The following is an 18,841-nucleotide window of genomic DNA, read 5'->3' as shown; positions in this document are numbered from 1 at the left end:
GCGTCCACCGGTGAGTCAATCTAGAAGTATAGGTCCCCGACTCAGCGAGACTTCGAAGAGGCTATGGAACTGTAAGCTCTTGAGAGGCGTTCGCCTCTGAGGCGTTTGGGCTTATGAAAGCGTCTTTGCTTTACCGAGGCGTTGGACGATGTAAGTGTACTAGTCGTTCTTCAGTCGAATTGTATGACTTTTGATGCAAGTAAATGGAGTAGATTGTAATAACGAACATAAGGAATTTAACTTTGAATTTACAACATATGAAAGATGGAATATACAACATAAGTGGTTTTATTGATAAAACTTTTTTCAGCAGATAAAGTGTTCCAAGGGCGTGGCAACAATTTGCCCTCTTGGGTCTTTATCCGGTATGTTCCATTGCCTACAACGCGTTCGGCGATGTATGGACCTTCCATGTTGGAGCAAGTTTGGAGTCATCTTGTGTCTTCCCGAACTAGGTCGCCGTGTTGGAAAGATCGAGGATGCACTCGCTTGTTGTAGGATTTTTCAAATTTGTTGATATGATGCAACTCTTTTCCTTAATAAAGTTAGGTGGCGACTCTAAAATCAATTGCATCGACCTAGGTACACATTTTTGCGCGTACAAGGGTGTTGGTTGATTGATGAATGGGGGTAGTGTGGAGGCTTGAGTGTTGATGGAGAGCTTAGAGAAGCCATTAATGGCGGTCGCGATTTTCCGATCCGGTTTTGGGTTGAAGATTTTAAATTCAAGAATGGAGTTTTAGCTTTATTTAAAGAGGTTGGGTTTTTCTCTAGGAGTCCAACCGCATGGTTGAAATGGGTGGGCGATTAGAGCTTGGTGGTGGCCGATTTTGGCAGCTGGTGGTGGCTGTGAAGGAGATGACAGAGGGAGAGATCCAGTGCTCCCCATATCACTAGTGCAAGTCTATTTCGGTTGGGCTTTGGGCCTAAACCTTTTGGTTTTGTTTGGGCCAAAATCTAATTTAGTTTGGGCCGGTTTCTATATTGGTTGCTAGGCCGAATTCTATTTTGTTGGTTGGGCCAAAAACCTTATTTTGTTTGGGCCTTTTCTTATTGGTTTTCTTGGGCCGAACCAAGTTAAGTTTTGGGCCAGTTCTCTTTGTTTTGTTTTGGGCGTGAAATCTAGTAGTGTGTTGGGCCGTTCAGTTAAGTTGTGGACCAGGTTTGGTTTAGTTTGGGCCCAGTTTAGGTTAAGTTGATTGGGCTAAAACTAATTGCTTTTCTTAGGACCAGTTTCAAGTTAGTTTTGGGGCCGGTCTATATAACTTAAAATATATCTAATTTGGTCTTTAAATGTTTAGACTTTTCTTAAGGTTTGGGCTTGGCCAACTAGGTCCAACCATGACTTTAGCCATGAGCCCATGAACCATGCACCTTGCCCTTAGCCATGAACCATGGCTATGACCCTGAACCTGTCGAACATGGAAATGACATGTTGATTTTGACCATGGCATGTTGACTTTGACTTTGACCGTTGACCATTGACGGTTGACTTTGACCATTGACTGTTGAGTTTGACTTTGACAATGACGTGTTGACTTTGATAGTTGACTGTTGACTTTGACCGTTGACTTTGACCTTTGACCGTTGACTATGAAATGTTGACTTTTTTCAGTTTTTCATATATTTGTTTATATGGACAAATGTAGTAATAAAATATTGTCGTATATTGTATAACCTTGTTTGTCATTATCTAATTAAGATTTGACGTGAAGTAATTAAAAGATATAAATATTGGGCTTTGATTGTGGACTTTTTGACCGCTTTTAATTATGCTTCACGCTTTTATCTTTGTAAATTATATGGACAAATATAGTAATTAAATGCTGTGGAAGCTTGTATAAATTTGGTTGTCATTATCTAAGAAAGATTTGACGTTGATATTATGTATGTTTTGACACGTGACGAGATAGAAACTTTAGGAGATATAATATTCCTAAAACGCTATAAAAATATTATGCAATACGTTTGGAGCAATTGTGACATTATATAGTATGTTGGGATATATATATTAAATGCAATAGTTGTGGAGAAATAAATGTATAAACACTCCATTATTTTATCCTCGTGAGATGCTACTAGGGAGGTAGAGTATTTGTAGATATTTCCCACGGAGTGTGGAGAAGTCAATAATATATTGGCACGTGAAAGAATGAAAGTGGTTATGAGGATATAAGTGAGATATTTCTAAATATTGTGGCTTAGTGCAATAAGGTATTTGACCCGCCGCGTGATATAGTGGAATTATTATGAGTCATAAATGTATGACACTTGAATAAACCACGAATCGAAAATCCCACAACTCATGGATTTGCCCCGTGTTGGGCGTGTGCAATTTGATTGCCCTTCGTTTTGATTGAATCTGAATGGCCCTTTTCCGGGCGTAAGTAATGTGATTGGCCTTTCTCGGCGTTTCAAGAAGCTAAATGGCCCTTTCCGGGCGAGTTCTAATGGTGGCTTGATTATTCCGTTCAAAAATAGAACGAGACGCGATATTTTTATGCCGAATAGTGGCAGATTTACATATATGGCTTTCGTGTGAGGGTTACCCGGTGTCGCGGCATCTCGCCGGGGGTAGTTATGCACAAAGTGGTTCATTATGTAAGGGGAGGCATGTGGATGTACATGTTCGGCATTGGGGCGATTGTGGTAGCCGAAACTAGGTAAGACATAGATCTGACGTGATTTTAGGGATCGCAAAGAAAGCCCGAAATAATCTAATTATGGTAATATGCTTGGTTGGTTATTTGTTTAGTTCGAACCTAAAGAACCGATGGAGGAACTACATGCCTTATTTATTGCACTTAAGGATGTTGTATTAGTCGTTGAAAGGTAAAAGAGCCTCGGTGGAGGAACTAACTCCCCTTATGGATTGTGTATATATTTGTATAAGTATATTTTGTGTTTTAGAGCTACACACCACATTTTATAATGTCAACTCGATTTGTATGTTTGCTTATCGGGTGTGTTCATTAAATGAACATAGTTGATAAGTCTTGACAGGTTTAGTGTTGAAGAAGGTTGGTTGTCGGTTTTGCGTTAAGCGTCGCATTTCAAGATAGGTTTTGTTTTCCCTTGAGGTGATATAGATTTTTCAGTTGAGGCAATATTATTTGTATTTTCATTTGTAATTTAATTAAAGAGTTATTGAAAAGAGATTTTGTAACCTAATCTTAATTGTGAATTTTTGTAATGAAGAGGACTTTTGTTTAAGTTAAAATTTTTATTGGTTTTAATTATCTCAAGATATTTAAACTGTTTATGGGTTTTGGAAGTGGAGAGTGCATCACACCTCTGAGATCGAAGAGTCGAACAAATAATGTTTTTCAGTGCAGCCGAAATTCGAGGTGTGATACCATCCTATTCAATCATCGAAAACCGGGATGAAAACGAAACCCTAATAACATATTATCAACCACGATATTAAAATCTGAGATCAAATTTAAAACCAAAATGAACAATCCTTCAATCACATTATTAAACTACAAAAAATCTAACCAACTCTATTACATCTGTCTCAAAACAAAACCGTACACTTTAGAAAAACTTAAACCAGAAGACTCTAAGAGTAAATCCAAATCACGTGTCCTCATCCACTAGACTCCACCATCTATGTTTCCAAGAACACACCCACGTTGCAAAACAAAGCAAACATGGGTCAGCAAATTGAATTTGCTGGTATGAGTAAGACTAAATATAAAAACAATATATTCAATATTTCAAATAAAGAAATATACTATTACAATCATTTCAACTTGGAAGATAAGTTAGTTCCGTTTTCTCAAAACGGTATGTAGTTTCTTCCCAAGTAAGATTTCACCCCTAATATACAATTCCAAGAATCTCATATAACAGTACTCATCATTCCAACTTTCCAAAATAACTCATGACATAAATACCACTTACATTCCACTTATTAAATGCACATATGATAACCTAATTAAATATAAGTTTGATACACTTTACCTTAAGCCAACACGTCGTCTTAGGGTAGGATATTTACATCCCTGCATAAAAGATTAATAGATCCTACCCTCCTGCAAAACAGAGTTAGACATCACAATAAAATGATTTATCTTAGCCAGTCAAATTTCTACTCATAATCAAACCTCATTTAAGACATTTAAGTCTAATTGATACAATCTGGTTCGTCCCGTATATTCGGGGAATACCACTTATCATAATACCTATATCAAAGGTAGTCATTTACATGACATCATTACATTATAAAGTTTATGCGTGCATAACCATAGATCTCAGACTCTCACAAGTCATTAATATTTTCGTAATAACATATCAAGTTATAGTCATTTCACAATCACATAAAAGATCACAAACATTCACTAATATTATTCACAGTCACACTTCACATCCATAACATCACACAAATTCACATACTTTTTGTTCATTCAATTCCACAATGTATCTTGTTTATTAATCACTTATTTACTGACCTCACCTTTAGTTCCTACTCCACGATTTGCGCTCCACACATTTGCCAAATCACACATACCCGTGTGCCTCTCTCACACTGAGTACCACTACAAAACATGTCCCAAGCGGGGATATCGCCTCCAGGAACATATTTACATCTTGCAAACTCGTAACTTGTGAGTCACAACCATCTCTGGGATTTCCATACGCATAATCACAACCTCTTATGGGCATTCAATATCTCAGGTCATTCATAGCACATTCAATGAATACCTTAGGTCATTCCCGCCACATTCAAGGAATACCCATCATACACTAATAGGTGATTCATGACACATTCAATGAATACCTGGGTCATTCTCGCCACATTCAAGGAATACACATCATAACACTAATAGGTCATTCATGGCACATTCAATGAATACCTTGGGTCATTCCAGCCATATTCAAGGAATACCCATCATAACACTAACAGGTCATTCATGGCACATTCAATGAATACTTTCCTATCACATGACATCTCAAGTCATAATATATCATTACCAATCCTGAGGCGTGTAGAGTTCTAAAGGTGTGGTCGACTCGTTGTAATTAAATATTATTCTCAACTCACTTTTCATTGTACTAGCATTAATCATACACAACAATTGATCACACGTTCATAATTATTTTCACGCATCAATGCAAATCAATCCCGCATTTAAATATTATTGAACACAACACAAATGATCATCAATCAAATATAATTCAAACAGCCACAATCACGTACACAATTAATTACTAATATTATATACATATAGTTATCACAAAAACTAATATATAATATATAATATAGTGGTTGCACTTTTACTCAAAGCTGCCTACGTATCCAAATCTTTCAAGATTGGAATCAAGTCATTGTAGTTCTTAACAACCACATAGTCAAAGTCAAAGTCAATCAGTGCCAATATATATAATTGCATAATACCACGCCAAATCTTTTGTTAACAATATACGCTCTATATAGGGGTGGGCAATGGGCCGGGTTGGGCTAGCCCGGCCCTAAACATTTAAAGCCCTTCAGATATTAGGGCGGTTAGTCCCGCCCTAAAATCAAGATATAGGGTCGAGTCGGGCGGGTCACAAGTCTAAACCTCAAATACGACCTACCCTAAGCCCTCTTTTAAAGGCTTTAGGGCGCCTATATATTTTCTTTTTTTACTACATTAGTTTTAAAACTCATTTATATTACAAAAATGTACAATAATCTACAAACTCAAAGTCCTACCAATCTAGTAATAATCCTGTATAAGTTCAAAAATTTAAAATGCACATCCACAATCTAATGAACTGAAGTACATCGAGAGTTCGGAATTTGTTCTTCCTTGTACTCAAACCTCACTAAAATTACATTTAACATTGAAATACATAGACAAATAATTATATTATCATTTTAAAGGAAGAAGTAATAGATATAAAGAATAAACATAATAGTTTTGGTTAAGGGTCATGGAAGTTGTTAAACTATTTCCAATATCATAAATTATTTCCATAATAGATTCAAACAAATATAATATTACCTTTCTTCTAATTTAAAAGTGATTCAAGCTTTGTATGTGGAAATGAAAATATTGGCTTTTGAACAAGTGATGGAGAAAGGTTTGAGATTACAAATATCATTTTTCTGACAAAGGTTGTTTTTTGGTTTCTATGTTACAAATGTCTGCTTTGTATTTTGCTTTAATGGCGTGGAAGGAAACCTTTAGTTCTAGACTTGGCTTGGATGTGAATAAAAATATAATTTATAAGAAATATATAAGTGAGAAAAGAAATTGAGAATAATAAGTTATGGACTTTGACTTGATGATCAAAGGAATAAAGTCTTATTTTTTATTAGGCTAATGATTATTGTTCTTCATGGCTGCTAAGTTGACAAGTTTTTGTTATATAAGACAAGTTATTGGAAGTACCCTTGGGTGTAAGTGATAAATTACAAAGGACAATGTTATTTTAATTGAAAATATTTAACAAAGAGTTGGACAATTATGGTATGTGTATTTATAGTGAAAGTGTGAAACAGGGGCGGTTAGGGCTTTTAGGGCGAGGGCTAATGAGGGCTTGAATTAGGGTCGGCCTATGTTTTAGAATCTTAACCCTAGCCACACGCCTACTAGAAGGCATTAGGGCCGGCCCGGCCCGGCCCTAAACTCTGTGAGGGCTTTAGTTGTGAGGGCTTTATAGGACTTAGGGTCGGGTCGGTCAGGGCCGGGTTAAGGTCGTTAGGGCCAAATTCCCACCCCTAGCTCTATACATACAATATTCATCAAACAATTATGCATACAACTCTTATTCCAATACATGTAATAGAACTCTTTAGACAAATAAAATAATTACTCATCCAATCAATACACATTTATTTGAAATATTAATACGATACAAATTGCATGATCATTACATTTTTTTCTTGTACAACTAAAACCTACACTAATAAGTTACGTATATTGTTCTATGCATGAAAAATTGGTTAGGACAGTTTGACCTTTGTCCATTCTAAAAATTCTAGAGAATTCATATAATCAAAGTTTTAAATCAATTATACCATTTTGAAAATTAGACAGAAAATCCATTTCAATACAAAAATTCCTAAACACTAATTCGTATAGTATGTACCCTAAACTATGTGATGGAATAGACCCAACAACTTAAATTCTGCTATTCAATTTTCTAACTCACTTTCTTGTAAAATTCACATCAAATAGAATATAAACTGGAATCAGTCAAGGCCAATTGGAAATGAAAGATGACTCAGAGAACTAAAATTGTTTAGTTCTATCGAAAAACTAGTTACATCATCTTATTAGTCGAATTCAAGTCAAAAGTCAGTATTTGTGCAGAATTCTACAAGCATATCATCGTTCCAAACGACAATTAAAATTTCAAAACAAATAGCACACGTTCATAATTAAATATGGAACTTTTATAAAATGATAATGAAGCATTTATGAAGCAAACAAGATAAAAATCACAAAAAAAAATGATTTATATATATTTTTTGATAAAAATAGGTCTACTCACCTGAAATTGAATTTGCAAAAGAATATCAAAGCTTCCTTTTCTCCAATCCTTTTTCTTCTTTTTCCCCTTCTTTTTATTTCTTTCAATCAAAAATATTCTTTTTAATGGAGGCTAGGATTTTGTTTTTGAATAATAAGATTTTTACAGAGAAAATTCACAGGTATTGTTTATTCAATGTTTTAAGTCTGTTTAAGTTAATCTATAGGCCTCAAATAGGTCTAAAAACACCCAAGGTTCATACTTATGAATGGGTACATTTTAACAATGTTTTTAAGCCTAAAAAAATGATTCTAAAATACCCACAAAAGTTCTAACAAACAAATTCAAGTAAAAACAATTTTGAAAAATCAACAACAGCCAAACAAATTCTAGAACAAGCTAGACTTCATAATATAATAGTTATTTTCAATTCAAATAATATAATTTATGTTTAAAAATTGGGGTTTTCATAATATTTTTAAGTTCATTTTAGTATTAGTCAATCCAAGCATTTGCAGTGTACAATGAATTCCTCCGTATCATGCCACTTGGAAAAAATTTGTAACACTGTCTAGATTATGGATAATGAATGTGCAATATAATTGGCCGGGTAGGAGACACACTATAAGTGAGACAGATCCTTTCATTTTCAGTCGCTATTAACTAGATAGTGTCAATCGTGCACGTAGAAATTTGCAGAAAGAACTTTTTTAGAAAGTTTTAGACTTTAGTGTATATGGGTTGGATAGTTGGGACATTGGCTACACTGAAGAATATTCATTGCAAAATAAATATTAGGATAACCATTACAAAGAGTTATTTTAGAAATATATATAATATAAATAAAATACGTAAATTTTTAACAAATTAGTATACAAAGCTTACTCATGAGGAGACAACAAACATCCACTGCTGCAGCAGTAGCTGAATGCTATTAATTAGAATATTAGATATGAACTTGGTGGCCTTATATGGGCATCAGGAGCATGAGAGTTCACTCCAACTCTTTCTTCACTTCTAGCACCTGACATCACAAACAAAAGGACGCCAATACCATGGTATCTTTGGAACATGGTTTACTCGGATTCAAGTAACTTAACCTTCAAGTAGCTATCCCGCTAGCATTTTCGATAATGTAATGGAAAATTATTTCTTCGTCGTTAATGCTCTCATCTTGGCTGTTTCTTCGTATTCTCCATCTATTTCTTTCCCCAACTTCTTTTCTGGTTCGATTATTATTTCTCACTCTCCCCTCTCATTATCACACAGGATAGACAAGTATCCCATTTTCACACATACACGTGTTAAGCAATCAAGGTCGGGGAGTTGAGGGCCGCGTCTTTTTTTTTTTTCGATAATGCTTGAGGGCTGCGTCAACCCAAGGTTTCTACTGACATTTTTCTTATAAACAAAATCATGAAATTACTTCAATTGATCAGGATGTCGGCAAGATATAACCATGTCTAATTCAATCAGAATCCATTTCAATCTATCTGATCATATGGCATTGACAAGTGTAACTTCACTACTTAGTCCAGATTATCACGCACATGCATTCTTATGGTCTTGAGTTTTGATAATTCCCTGACTGGGAGGCCCACAAGATATAAATTATCGGTGTGTTTGTTCTAATGGAAACACTATGGAAAGAAAAGGAAAATAAGAGTGGTCTACCTTTTCCATAGTTTTTAAGGCGTTTGTTTACCTATGGAAAGAAAATGGGCTTTTCCATGGAAATGGAAAAGGTTTTGTGTCCTTAGCTAACCCCTGAAATTTTTGTGGAAAGAAAAGGAAAGGAAATAGATAGCTAGGGACTTAGTGCTAATACACCCATGGCCCAATAATACAATTATTCATTTCCATAGCTTTTGCAAACACACCCATTTTATTTCACAAACTCACAAGTGGATGACAGATTGATTCCATCATCCTCACGTCACATGGTGAGTCATTCATCCCATATTCAATTTTCTATAAATTAGGAGCACACTACACATACTCTACTTCTCATCCAAATTCCTATTGTCTTTCACGTTTCAAGAAAAATGTCTCATTTGAAAGCTTTTTTTGTTATGGGATTCCTCCTAGCTGTTGGTCTTCTGATTTCTTCTGAAGTAGCAGCAGCTGAGGCTCAAGCTAGTGAGTCTGATTATTATATACGTGATATATTAATTAAACTAATTACCGCGTTTTGTACCAAGTTTTTGAAAGTTCTATGATGTTAAAATATGTACATCTACGAGGCTAGCAATATAGCTATTAGATACATTTGCAACACAATAGTGACTTGAGCTGCGTACACAGTAACATAGTACATACATATACCTTACTGGCTCACTGAAAGACAAAGTGCTTGGCGGCCTACCTAGCTCCTAGGCTCCTAGCATACCTGAAATGTCCACCTTCTAGTAGTATGTACTATGTAATAGCTCTTAAATCTTAACTAAGTTATATATTCATTCTCGGAATTTCATCACAGTACATACATTATCCGTTAAAGATTTTATATTAAGCAATACAATCGTAGACACTGACAACTCCCCTGCTATTTCGTTTGCAGAGAACAAGGTGAGTTTTGAGGATGCTAAGTATGGAGGCCCTTGTAGGTGCCTACATGGCTGTTGCCGTTGCTGCAGTTACGTTGGAGAACCTATGGATGTTGTATCCGAAACCAAACCCCATAACTAGAAAGACTAGTGTACATACGTATGGGTCCCTAGTGTGGTATATATGAATATACTCACTGTGTAGACTCGAATAACAGCAGTTGCGACAAAGCTTGAGTCTTATTAGTTTGAGCTCGGAATATGTTGTTTCTGATTTTATGATTGTAATATGCAGAGATAAAATGTTATATATATATATATATATATTCTACATGCAGTGCAACTTTAATTCCGTTGAATTTTATATATTTTTCTTCGTGTCTACAACAAGAGTTTATATGCAAGAATATAATATGACATTGAAAGAAAGATACTTGCAACTTGCAAGACAGATGATACTTCCCGGAATATATATATTTTAGCATTATTGAATTGAAGGACATAAAATATGTGAAATGTAAGCACTCAGATGTGTACGAGTTCGTGGTTGTTACAAGATATGAAAAACAGAAACAAAGGCACCTTCTTAAGTGAACTTAATTTATGTACATGCTTAAGTTGATTTCAGTATTAGTCAGTCCAAGCATCTCAGTATACAATGAATTCCTCCATATCATGCCACTTGGAAAAAAATTGTAACACAGTCTGGATTACGGATAATGGATTTGCAATTAATTGGCTGGGTAGGAGACACACTATAAGTGAGACAGATCCTTTCATTTTCAGTCGCTATTAACTAGATAGTGTCAATCGTGCACGTAGAAATTTGCAGAAAGAACTTTTTTAGAAAGTTTTAGACTTTAGTGTATATGGGTTGGATAGTTGGGACATTGGCTACACTGAAGAATATTCATTGCAAAATAAATATTAGGATAACCATTACAAAGAGTTATTTTAGAAATATATATAATATAAATAAAATACGTAAATTTTTAACAAATTAGTATACAAAGCTTACTCATGAGGAGACAACAAACATCCACTGCTGCAGCAGTAGCTGAATGCTATTAATTAGAATATTAGATATGAACTTGGTGGCCTTATATGGGCATCAGGAGCATGAGAGTTCACTCCAACTCTTTCTTCACTTCTAGCACCTGACATCACAAACAAAAGGACGCCAATACCATGGTATCTTTGGAACATGGTTTACTCGGATTCAAGTAACTTAACCTTCAAGTAGCTATCCCGCTAGCATTTTCGATAATGTAATGGAAAATTATTTCTTCGTCGTTAATGCTCTCATCTTGGCTGTTTCTTCGTATTCTCCATCTATTTCTTTCCCCAACTTCTTTTCTGGTTCGATTATTATTTCTCACTCTCCCCTCTCATTATCACACAGGATAGACAAGTATCCCATTTTCACACATACACGTGTTAAGCAATCAAGGTCGGGGAGTTGAGGGCCGCGTCTTTTTTTTTCCGATAATGCTTGAGGGCTGCGTCAACCCAAGGTTTCTACTGACATTTTTCTTATAAACAAAATCATGAAATTACTTCAATTGATCAGGATGTCGGCAAGATATAACCATGTCTAATTCAATCAGAATCCATTTCAATCTATCTGATCATATGGCATTGACAAGTGTAACTTCACTACTTAGTCCAGATTATCACGCACATGTATTCTTATGGTCTTGAGTTTTGATAATTCCCTGACTGGGAGGCCCACAAGATATAAATTATGGGTGTGTTTGTTCTAATGGAAACACTATGGAAAGAAAAGGAAAATAAGAGTGGTCTACCTTTTCCATAGTTTTTAAGGCGTTTGTTTACCTATGGAAAGGAAATGGGCTTTTCCATATAGAAACAAAATTATGGAAATGGAAAAGGTTGTGTCCTTAGCTAACCCCTGAAATTTTTGTGGAAAGGAAAGGAAAGGAAATAGATAGCTAGGGACTTAGTGCTAATACACCCATGTCCCAATAATACAATTATTCATTTCCATAGCTTTTGCAAACACACCCATTTTATTTCACAAACTCACAAGTGGATGACAGATTGATTCCATCATCCTCACGTCACATGGTGAGTCATTCATCCCATATTCAATTTTCTATAAATTAGGAGCACACTACACATACTCTACTTCTCATCCAAATTCCTATTGTCTTTCACGTTTCAAGAAAAATGTCTCATTTGAAAGCTTTTTTTGTTATGGGATTCCTCCTAACTGTTGGTCTTCTGATTTCTTCTGAAGTAGCAGCAGCTGAGGCTCAAGCTAGTGAGTCTGATTATTATATACGTGATATATTAATTAAACTAATTACCGCGTTTTGTACCAAGTTTTTGAAAGTTCTATGATGTTAAAATATGTACATCTACGAGGCTAGCAATATAGCTATTAGATACATTTGCAACACAATAGTGACTTGAGCTGCGTACACAGTAACATAGTACATACATATACCTTACTGGCTCACTGAAAGACAAAGTGCTTGGCGGCCTACCTAGCTCCTAGGCTCCTAGCATACCTGAAATGTCCACCTTCTAGTAGTATGTACTATGTAATAGCTCTTAAATCTTAACTAAGTTATATATTCATTCTCGGAATTTCATCACAGTACATACATTATCCGTTAAAGATTTTATATTAAGCAATACAATCGTAGACACTGACAACTCCCCTGCTATTTCGTTTGCAGAGAACAAGGTGAGTTTTGAGGATGCTAAGTATGGAGGCCCTTGTAGGAGCCTACATGGCTGTCGCCGTTGCTGCAGTTACGTTGGAGAACCTATGGATGTTGTATCCGAAACCAAACCCCATAACTAGAAAGACTAGTATACATACGTATGGGTCCCTAGTGTGATATATATGAATATACTCACTGTGTAGACTCGAATAACAGCAGTTGCGACAAAGCTTGAGTCTTATTAGTTTGAGCTCGTAATATGTTGTTTCTGATTTTATGATTGTAATATGCAGAGATAAAATGTTATATATATATATATATATATATTCTACATGGAGTGCAACTTTAATTCCGTTGAATTTTATATATTTTTCTTCGTGTCTACAACAAGAGTTTATATGCAAGAATATAACATGACATTGAAAGAAAGATACTTGCAACTTGCAAGACAGATGATACTTCCCGGAATATATAAATTTTAGCATTATTGAATTGAAGGACATAAAATATGTGAAATGTAAGCACTCAGATGTGTACGAGTTCGTGGTTGTTACAAGATATGAAAAACAGAAACAAAGGCACCTTCTTAAGTGAACTTAATTTATGTACATGCTTAAGTTGATTTCAGTATTACTCAGTCCAAGCATCTCGGTATACAATGAATTCCTCCATATCATGCCACTTGGAAAAAAATTGTAACAGTCTGGATTACGGATAATGGATTTGCAATTAATTGGCTGGGTAGGAGACACACTATAAGTGAGACAGATCCTTTCATTTTCAGTCGCTATTAACTAGCTAGATAGTGTCAATCATGCACGAAGAAATTTGCAGAAAGAACGTTTTTAGTAAGTTTTAGACTTTAGTAGTATTGGGTGAGTAATAGAGGTTTTGGGTTGTCATTGTCCACATAAACCTAGTTGGGAAGGAAGGATGAAAGAACTAACTAAACTTCTTGTTCTAAGATTTACTCTAGCTTTTCTTAAGTTAGTTGTTTGTAGTAAAAAGATATTGAAAACACTAGTTATCTAAAGGAAATGATCAAAACATGGAAACTAAAGTTATTGGATTCAAGAACTTGTATGTAAATGGTGTGGTTTTTTATATCCTAATGGGCAAGTTATACTCATTGATTGAGTATAACTTGCTTTAGTTGGGTTGAATGAATCACTACTAAAAAAGGGGCTTTTTATGACAACTTTTAGCTGTCAGGAAATATATATCATGACACTTTCTAATTGAAAAACTAGCCGTCATTACTGAGGGTGTCATAAAAAGTCAACCAAAACCGTCATTAAAGTTATGATAGTTCATAGAAAGGCGTCTTAAAAGTTCCTCCTATTATGACATATATTAACCTTTAAAACGCCATAGTAGGTAAATTTGATTATGACGCCTCATATGTAACCGTCATAAATTATAGTTAGAACCGTCATTGACTACTGTTGAACCGTCATTTTATTAAACAAAATACGTGAAGAAATAGTTTACACTATGACAGTTCTTCTAAAACCGTCATCTAATTTTTATTTTTATTTTTTTAAATATATTATTATTATATTTTTCCTACCAAAAATACTACATAACCTGTAATTCAATTCCTAACCTGTAAACTTATTTCACCAATAAAACAACTATAAAATTCTCAAAAATAAAATTAGAACATCCAGAGTAATTTCAACCCCATATATTTTCAAACCATTCGAAAATACTTATTCCTTACATCAATTTATTCAACAAGAAAAAATAGCAAATTATTATCCTTTCAACATCATTGAAAAATACTAGATACATTTATTTGATAACACATTCAACCAAACTAAAAATCATTCTAATCAACTCCATCATCAACAAATTAAGTATTATCCATCGATCGATTGAACGTTGTCAAACCTAAGAAACAAAGTAAAGAAATATTATTAGTAAATTTGCTACCAAAAGCTCAAGCCACTGACAAAAAACAAGCTATTTTATATATGGCATGAGAGGAACAATGCGATGGACCTAGTTCTCACAACGGAAGGAAAAAAAAATGAAAATACCTACAATGCAAATGGACTGTGGTTCAAGATATACACTACTACAATTATACATTGTACATGGTTGTCGGAGAGCTGAAAACAAAAAAGACCCACAAATGCAAGGGTCATAGCACAAATCTTTGCTAAAGTCATCCCATACCTCAAAGCAAACAAAAGAAAAACAAAATACTATTTTCGCAACACATACACATGCCTTTGGCTTGGCGAGATCAAAAGTAAATGGTAATCCACAGAAATCACCTCCACAGAAATGGAACTAGATGAAATGGGAATTTTTTTTATTTTCCGATTGGTAGTTTGGTAAATGGTAAGAAAGAGCCCAAAGACCACCCTAACCAACCCTTAAGTGTAGAAACCACCTGACTAGGCTACCCCACTATTCAAGACAAACAATATTGAAACTCACATTGTCTAGAACTATCATGCGGTCATGGTTTCATTGCGCAATGCAACTGTATGAGATACCAATCATGCGAAGCAAACACAAAATATAAAGGAAGCAACACGACATCTGTCGTGATGGATGTTACATGTTAAATATTAGCCATGAAAAACAAACTGAATGAGATACTTACCTAGCAAAAAAAAAATGTTGAATGAGAGGCTTTACCTTTTTCAACAAGCGGAAAAGGTTATTGTAGCAACCAAAGATAACATGAAGTCCCATCTCAATATGGTTTCCACATCTATCAACAAAAGAACCCACTTTCTCACCAATAAAAGGCCAACCTGCAGATTAAGTTAGAAAACAAAATTAATGCTGCCACCATGATTTAAAATACATAGATTATACAAACCATAATTAATCAAACTATGTTGAGATTCATATAATTCAAATATAGCTACATAGTGATGTGCAACCCGTTCTCTAAAGATAAACCAAGAAACACCTATATTGCATTATAGGGGTGAGATGGAGAAAAGTGAAAACGTCAATCTTATATAAACAACTGACATTGATTAGAATTCCCAACCAGACAAATATATCAGTATGGATGTCACTTACGTCGTAAAGGTGGTCTCCAAGCTTCAGTATAGTCATGCCACGCGCTCTTGTAAACTAGCAGTTTACCCATTAAGCTAGGTGGCAATTCTTCCAAAGTGTAGCCTTTCTCTGAATGCCATGCAACCTTGGATGGCTTTGAGTTGTTAGCCATCTCATTGCCCTCAGCAAAAGATGATCACTTTACAAAAGGAAGAGATCTTTGAGGAGCTGAAGGAATAATATCCTTTCTTCTGCACCCCCATCCTGAGAATCGCCAGCCGAAAATCAATATAAAGGTTTAAGCATCAATATTAATGGTACAATTCCAATTTTTCTCAATCATCTAATTACCATCAAACCAAGCTCTTCAGCTGGATTCATATAACTCTCATCATAGTCAAATGTTGCTGAAGCCTTTTCAAATTCCTCCTCGTCAAGAAGAACTGAATGGGCATCATTTACACTTGAACCAGCACCACTAGATCAGCACCCATTTGACCCACTTCTTTTCTAAGAGTGTGTTTGTTATGATGGAAACACTATGGAAAGGAAAGGAAAATAAGAGTGGTCCACCTTTTCCATAGTTTTTAAGGCGTTTGTTTACGCATAGAGAAGAAATGGGCTTTTCTATATGGAAACAAAATCATGGAAATGGAAAAGGTTTTGTGTCCTTAGCTAACCCCTAAAAATTTTGTGGAAAGGAAAGGAAATAGATAGCTAGGGACTTACTACTAGCACACCTAACAGTACAATTATTCATTTCCATAGCTTTTGCAAACAAACATGATTATTCATTTCCCCAGTTTTTACTTTCTTTTCCCCAGTTTACCAAACACATACCATTTACAATTATTTCCTTTCCATTACATTCCATAGTAAAATTTAACAAACACACCCTAATTGTGTTCTCTACGTACATGACCCTATTTCCCCTCTTCACCTCACTGGCAACTCACCAAATACACACCACCAGTACCAAACTTTCAATCACTACCCAACCTAGTCATGTAATCAAACAATAATTTGAACCACCTGAATGTTTAATATAATTAAATATAAACTACATTAGTGCAGTGTGCAAAGTACCTTCGCTATAGCTTTGGTTTTCTAGTTTAATCCAATTGAGAACTTGGTTACTTCCATTGTCATTAGATTTCTTTGGACTTAATAACCTTGGCAAGACCAATTCAAAGAATCATTCCACATCATATACACAATTCAATAGTAAAAGAACAATGATATATAATGTAACATTGAGTAGTACTAGCTAGTCTAATGTGAATTATAATTAGAATATGAGAGGACAACACCCAGGCATATTTCTATTACAAGTTTATTCAAACAGTTCATATGCACTTGCGTAGAGACCCCAAGCAGAGTAAAAAACAAACTATTCATTGCAATATAATAGTTATCAGAAAGAAAACTAGATTGAGGGATTTAATCACTGGTTGATATGATAAGTAATATCACTGCTGCTCCCTTGTCAAGTTACTATTCTTTCTCCTGAAAAAAAGAAAGCCAACGAATTCAGAACAGGGGATGCCGATTTTTTTTCCCTTCTTGTTGATGCAGGCCCGGTGAAATTAAAGGTGTTAACATAGTTGGTCAGAATTGAAGATAATAAACAGGGGAAGTTTAATACACAATAGAGACAAAAAAAATAGATTAGAAAAAACAATAAGAACAAAAAAGGCACCTTTTTTCTCGAATCCGCAGAGGAGTTCGGTTCAGCGAATAGACGATTAAGAAGAAGATGATGTATTCTCTACATTTCACGAGGATATACTTCTCAACTTCACCAGTGGTCGATTGCGATATCATCAATTCAAGTTCAGAACCAAATGAGCAAATGAAGGAAATGATCAGATGGATGGAATTAGGATTTCATGTACTTGAGAGTTTGAGAGGAAAATGAAAAAAAAGGTTTCAGGAAGAGGTCGATTGGGATGTTGTTTCTTTACAAGAGTTTGGATTAAGAAATACCCTCGCTTAAACTTTTCTTACTGCCCTAGTAGAACAGAGGTCCACGATTTACTGTGGATAAAACTTTATTAATCTCTTTCACTTTATCAAAGAGATTATCCGAAGTTCCGAACTGTCCTGGGTCTTGACGCTTTAGTAAGTCCCAAAAATGAAAAATTCTGTAAAGAGAGGAAATATATATTGCCACTTCTTCTGGACCGGTCAAAAATTAGAAAATAAATAAAGACGCTTCACACAGAATAGTCATAAAAATCTTTTAGGCTCTGTTTGGCTGCAAGAGATATTGTATTACTTAACTATGATTAGGTGATACAAGTCATGAGATGGAGTACTTGTGTGTCTGCCTCTTATCCTATCACATGTTTTACTTGGCTACTGTTTGGTTGACATTCACACCTATATACTCATTTTTTATATCATACAAAAAAAAAAAAAAAAAAAAAAAAAAACTAAAAAAAATCATATACAAAATTTGCAAATAAAAACTTAAAAACAAATAAAAACTAATAAACAAATAAAAGGGAAAAAAACTCTAATTAAATATTGAATACATAAGCACCCAATTGATTTATACAAAAAACATCCCAAAAAAAAAAAAAAAAACCAATTTGATTAATAATGTGAAGATTTAAACACTACTTTTTGGAGGAAAAAAAAAAGGTTTAATGTGAGAAAATAAAAAAGGTGGAGAGAAAAAAAAAATACATAAGATTTATAGTTCCATTAATAAGATTCCCATGAAAGAGAGAGGGAGGAGGAGGAGAAAGAGATAGGGAGAACATTCTTTATGTGTTTTTATTATTTTCTCTCTCATGGATAGAAAACACATTTTAGCGAATCTGGACTTTTCCTTTGGATTTGCTTATCCACACTTTTGTGTTCCCGCAATTCAAGGGGCTTACTAGAGTATCCACTTTTTAGACAGACCAAACACCTATACAAGATAAACATGACTGCCACATCACCAATTCCTGAATATAGACACTCTATTCACACTGCCAAACAGAGCCTTAAGGAGCTTTTCTTAACGGTTTAGTATATAGCGAACTTGACATTTTCAGAAAATCCGTCAGAAAAGCTTAATATTTTTATGACGCCTGTCTTACACTCGTAACTATTTAG

At 34.8% G+C, this 18,841-nt stretch overlaps 4 long non-coding RNA genes across 4 annotated transcripts; 2 read left to right on the top strand and 2 right to left on the bottom strand.

Annotated features, from left to right (window-relative positions):
* Positions 1-9,069: 9,069 nt before the first annotated feature.
* Positions 9,070-10,346, top strand: LOC147506669 (uncharacterized). Its single transcript, XR_015193851.1, has 2 exons — positions 9,070-9,606; positions 10,028-10,346. It is a non-coding gene; the product is annotated as an uncharacterized LOC147506669 (long non-coding RNA).
* Positions 10,347-11,855: 1,509 nt separating this feature from the next.
* Positions 11,856-13,037, top strand: LOC147506668 (uncharacterized). The gene is made up of 2 exons (XR_015193855.1): positions 11,856-12,297; positions 12,719-13,037. It is a non-coding gene; the product is annotated as an uncharacterized LOC147506668 (long non-coding RNA).
* On the bottom strand, positions 12,946-13,373 carry LOC147506667 (uncharacterized). Its single transcript, XR_015193857.1, has 2 exons — positions 13,157-13,373; positions 12,946-13,087 (listed from the first exon to the last, which is right to left on the bottom strand). It is a non-coding gene; the product is annotated as an uncharacterized LOC147506667 (long non-coding RNA).
* Positions 13,374-14,350: 977 nt separating this feature from the next.
* Positions 14,351-16,600, bottom strand: LOC147506666 (uncharacterized). The gene is made up of 4 exons (XR_015193853.1): positions 16,085-16,600; positions 15,755-15,997; positions 15,359-15,477; positions 14,351-14,599 (listed from the first exon to the last, which is right to left on the bottom strand). It is a non-coding gene; the product is annotated as an uncharacterized LOC147506666 (long non-coding RNA).
* Between the last annotated feature and the right edge of the window lie 2,241 nt (positions 16,601-18,841).

Source organism: Coptis chinensis, chromosome 4 (assembly GCF_015680905.1).
Source record: "Coptis chinensis isolate HL-2020 chromosome 4, ASM1568090v1, whole genome shotgun sequence".
Lineage (NCBI taxonomy): Eukaryota > Viridiplantae > Streptophyta > Magnoliopsida > Ranunculales > Ranunculaceae > Coptis > Coptis chinensis.
Note: the sequence above shows the minus strand (reverse complement) of the source record. Positions and strands in the feature narration are given on the sequence as shown.